The sequence below is a fragment of the Amblyraja radiata genome, chromosome 5, assembly GCF_010909765.2.
Source record: "Amblyraja radiata isolate CabotCenter1 chromosome 5, sAmbRad1.1.pri, whole genome shotgun sequence".
Lineage (NCBI taxonomy): Eukaryota > Metazoa > Chordata > Chondrichthyes > Rajiformes > Rajidae > Amblyraja > Amblyraja radiata.
The window spans coordinates 49924982-49930257 of NC_045960.1; the positions used below are offsets into that span (position 1 = coordinate 49924982).

The 5276-nt window shown below is 42.6% G+C and overlaps 1 long non-coding RNA gene across 1 annotated transcript; it reads right to left on the minus strand.

Moving 5' to 3' along the window:
* Positions 1–241: 241 nt before the first annotated feature.
* LOC116972830 lies at positions 242–4974 on the minus strand. The gene is made up of 3 exons (XR_004411903.1): positions 4931–4974; positions 4827–4828; positions 242–252 (listed from the first exon to the last, which is right to left on the minus strand). It is a non-coding gene; the product is annotated as an uncharacterized LOC116972830 (long non-coding RNA).
* Between the last annotated feature and the right edge of the window lie 302 nt (positions 4975–5276).

A 5276-nucleotide genomic window follows, 5' to 3' on the forward strand; every position in this document is an offset into this window, starting at 1 on the left:
TTTTACGTACAAAATATTTTTTGTCATTAGACGATGTGCTAGCAACACTGTTGTGCCGTCATGTTGTGCCATTCTTGATGAGCTGCTCTCAGGTACTGTATCTCTTATCATAAAACAGGCCTGTCAACAAACAATCTACTGACCTTGGAGAGAATCAGTCACTTGAATGGGTTTTTCTCAGGTTCACACACCAGTGACAAAGTGGGAACGTGATGTTGCATCAGCAAATGTTTCCGAGCATTTGATGGAGTTCTAATATGGCTAAGCTCTGAAGTGAATCTGCTTTTTGATCAGCGTGCAGAGTAGGCAGCCAAGCTGGTGTATTGACTGTTCTGCTAAATCCTATCACATGATGCAATATTGACATTCCAACTAAACTGCACTAAACTAAATTCCAGGAAATTAGACCTGGTCTGTGCACTCACTGGGACCATGTTTTTTTTCCCACATGCATCAACTAAGCGATGAAGATATTGATGAAAACCAGCAGAGAAACTTGCTGAGGTTGTAACAAAAGTAGAATTCTTGGAAAAATATGTTTCCATTATGTTTCTCAGCAAATTATACAGATTTCTAAGGCACTTCAAGTTACCATTTCCTGCTTATACATTTAAGTCACTGTGCCCAATTATTTACACATCAACATGGCAAGAAATAGGGTTCCTTACTGACTTGGGCATCAGATCAAAAAATGGTTAACGCTGGTTAGATGTAGAAATTATTCAATAAAAGGGGCAGCACAAACTTGGCTTGCTGCCTGCATTGAAATGAACAGCCACAGGTTAATTGCTGATGATCCCTGCATCCACTTTCAGGGACAATCAAATTTAGGACCAATACTCTTCAGAAAAGACACAGATGTGGTAAATATGCCCTTTGAGCTGCAAGTATTTATTTGACACAGATGATACAGAGGGCTTTCCCAAGTGAGATATGAATAAAAATAACATCTGTCATCTCTCTTATTGCCATGAAATAGAACAAGTTTGATATGAAATGCTATTATTGTATTAAAAAAAGGAGGTCCATTCATTGATGGTGATTTTAATTGATTATCTTAAAGTACTGCTTAACAAATGGTTAACAAAAGGTTTAAAATTCCAACAAAGCAGCATTTATACAAATTGACTCATATTCAGGAATTTAATGGAAAATTATTTCTGTAATGGGAATCTAACTTTTGCAGTGCTAAAAGCTGGTATTAAAATTGTGAGACCTAATTGAAACTGTGAGAGTGAGGCTTGTAGGATTTTAAGTACTGAACGTAAACTTAAGTGGTTTCCCCATATTATGTAATAGTCCAAATTTTTAAAACTGATGCCTGTCTGTAAGAAGCAGAGTGAAGGATTCCATTGAGTTTGTGAACTTTAGGGCCTGTCCCACTTAGGCTATTTTTTAGGTGACTACATGCGACTATGCTGTTGCCACATGGTCGCCGGGGTGTCACCTGTATGGTCGTGAGTGGTCTCCTCAGTCGCCCAAAGAGTCATAGCGTCTTTCTGGTCGCCACTGGATTTCCAACATGTTCAAAAAAATTGCCCAAACTGCCTTTGGGGATCTTTTTTTTGTGTGTCAGAGGAGCTATCAAATGCAAGCTTGTTGTTATTCAATCAGAAATTATTTTGGGTCCAACAAATGGACTCAAAAAAGAGAAAACAATTACCACATGTAATTTACATTCAAAATATTAAAATCAACTATCAATAACGTTTCAAGACTGGAAATTACCCCCTATTATCTTGTTGTGTTATACAATTTCCACAATCCAAAGGATTTGCAGGAATCTGCTCCGTTCTTTTCCAATACTGCTTGTTAAATTCTTCGAGTTCACTTTGTTCACTAGACCCTCCTTCTCACACATAATTGTTGCTCACCTAAGTTTCTGAATCCTATTTTAGCTGATATAGTTATGAATTCCCTCTCCCCTTTTGCTCCCTTCCCTTCAAATCTGCACTCATCAACTCTTTTTGTATAAAACCCTACTTGATCTCACTGTCCATTGAAAATGCTGACATCTCCAACCCTCCATTCCACTTTAAAGGCCCAGAATAAATTGCCATTTCCCAAATCCTTGTTTTTTATTCCTGTAACCCAATGCTTGAATCCCCACTATTAGGTTTCTATCCCTGCCACAGTAAAAGTCAAGTTGAGTTTCTTGTCATATATACATGTACAGTACAATGAGAATCTGGATTGCAGCATATTATAGGCTCAGGTATAGACTCAGACTACACACAAAATATAAATTATACAAGAGAGTACAAAGAAAAAAAAGACTGTGCAAAAGCAAGACATTGTTGCAAAACACAATCAGAAAACAAATCCAAGGAGGTGCAAGAGCTGGTGTATATTGGTTTTGGTTTATTATCATGTGAACTGAGATACAGTGAAAAGCTTAGTTTGCATGATATGCAGTGAAATCACATGAAACATGCATGAGTGCAAACAAGGCAAACAAAAGTACAACAAGTAGTGCAAAGAGAAACACACAAAAGTGTAGAATATAGTGTTTCAGAATTATAGCATTACAGCTACGGAGAAAGTGCAGATTAAAAAAATTGAGGGCCAAACGAGGTAGATTGGGAAATGGGGGCAGCTCCCTTAGTTTATGAGAGGACTATTCAGCAGTCTGAGAGCAGCGAAGAAGAAGTGGTTCCTGAATCTTATCCTCCAGCTTTCATGCTTTTATCCTCTGCCAATGGGGGATAGGAGAAGAGGTGTAACTGGACCATGATAATGTTGGCTGCTTTCCCAAGGCTGCGTGGTGTAGATGGACTAGGATTAGAGATAGGATTAGGGTTGTGCAGGTCATTCATGAATCGCAAGGTTATAGGAAATTAGCGGTTTCTGACCTGGTGATATGGGACCACAGGCCCAATGGTAGCAACAGGAAGAGGGTATGGCCCATATGGTGGAGATCTTTGATGATAGATGCTGACTCCTTGAGGCAGAACTTCATGTAGATGTTTTCGATGGAGGGAAGGATTGTGCAGTTTCTGGACCGGGCTGAGTCCACTGCTCTCTGCAGCCTATTGCATTCTATACATTGCAATCACAGTGTCAGGCCATGATGCAACTGGCGAGGATACTTCCTATAGTGCATCTATAGCTGTTTATCCGAATATTCAGTGACATCCCAAGTCTCTTTAAACTTTTAAGAAAGTAAAGGGGCTAGCATGACTTCTTTGAGATTCTATCCATGTGCTAGGCCCAGTACTGGACACATCTGACCATGAATGTGGTAAACTATCATGCTTTTCATAATTGTTTTCAGCCTTTGATATGTTTGTTTACACTTTCTCCAATAATCATTCTCCTTTGGCGTGCAGCTGGATTGGGCAACATCTGCTATGTTCCACTATCACCTTACCTGTCATACACAGAGAATTACCTACACTAGATTCTCTTTTCCTACTCCTTGATGTACTCTTACTCATTAGTATGCATGGGATTAATAGTGACTTGGCCATAGGGATTCAGAACTGTCTTACTGATAGAGATTTGTGGCGGAAAGGCAATAGTCAGGTTGTAGCTCTGTGACCTGTGGAGATCCGCAGAGATTTCCGCAGAGATGGAGCGAAGGAAATAGGCAACGTTTCGAGCCGAGACCCTTCTTCAGACTGATGTAGGGGTGGAGGGGGTGGCGGGAAGAAGAAAGGAAGAGGCAGAGACAGTAGGCTGTGGGAGAGCTGGGAAGGGGAGGGGAAAGAAGGAGAAAGCAAGGATTACCTGAAATTGGAGAAGTCAATGTTCATACCGCTGGGGTGTAAACTACCCAAGCAAAATATGAGGTGCTGCTCCTCCAATTTGCGGTGAGCCTCACTCTGGCCATGGAGGAGGCCCAGGACAGAAAGGTCGGATTCGGAATGGGAGGGGGAGTTGAAGTGCTGAGCCACCAGGAGATCAGGTTGGTTATTGCGAACCGAGCGGAGGTGTTGTGCGAAGCAATCACCAAGCCTACGCTTGGTCTCACCGATGTAGAGCAGCTGACACATAGAGCAGCGGATGCAAAAGATGAGGTTGGAAGAGGTGCAGGTGAACCTCTGCCGCACCTGAAAAGACTGCTTGGGTCCTTGGATGGAGTCAAGGGGGGGAGGTAAAGCGACAAGTGTAGCATTTCCTACGGTTGCATGGGAAAGTGCCAGGGGAGGGGGTGGTTTGGGTGTGAAGGGACAAATTGACCAGGGAGTTACGGAGGGAGTGGTCTCTGCGGAAAGCCGAAAGGGGAGGAGATGGGAAGATGTGGCCAATGATGGGATCCTGTTGGACGTGGCAAAAATGTCGGAGGATTATTTGTTGTATGTGACGGCTGGTAGGGTGGAAGGTGAGGACAAGGGGAGACTCTGCCATTGTTACGAGTGGGGGGATGGGGATTGAGAGCAGAGTTACGGGGTATAGAAGAGACCCTGGTGAGAGCCTCATCTATAGTAGAAGAGGGGAACCCTCGTTCCCTAAGGAATGAGGACATCTCAGATGCCCTGGTTTGGAACACCTCATCCTGGATGCAGATTCGGCATAGACGGAGGAATTGGGAGTAGGGGATGGAGTCCTTACAGGAAGCAGAGTGGGAAGAAATGTAGCCCAGATAGCCATGGGAGTCAGGGGGTTTATAGTAGATGTCAGTGAGTATTCTGTCACCTGCGATGGCGATAGTGAGGTCTAGAAGTGGTAGAGAGATGACGGAAATGGTCCAGGTGTATTTGAGTGCCGGATGGAAGTTAGTGGTGAAATGGATGAAGTCAGTGAATTCTGTATGGGTGCAGGAGGTAGCACCAATGCAGTCGTCGATGTAGCAGAGGTAGAGTTGGGGTATAGGGCCATGGTACGCCTCGAACAAGGATTGTTCGATGTACCCTTATGGATGAAGTCAGTGAGTTCTGTAAATTTAGATGGGTTGGTTCGTAGCTGACACAATGATTGCCAGGGTCACATACAGCGAGGAAGGCTTTCAAAGTATACAGCGGGATGTAGATCAGCTACGGAAATAGGTGGAGAAATGGCAGATGGAGTTTAATTCAAACAAATGTAAAGTGTTGCACTTTGGGAGGTCGAACGTCGAGAGAAAATATACAATCAATGATAAGATCTTAAATAGCATTGATGTACAGACCTTGGGGTCCAACTCCATAATTCCCTGAAAATGGCAACACAAGTATAGTCGTAAAGAAGCAATATGGTATGCTTGCTTTTATAAGTAGGAACATTGAGTGTAAGAGTCAGGAAGTCATGATACAGCTTTATAGAACTTTGGTTAGGCTGTATTTGGAGTGTTGTGT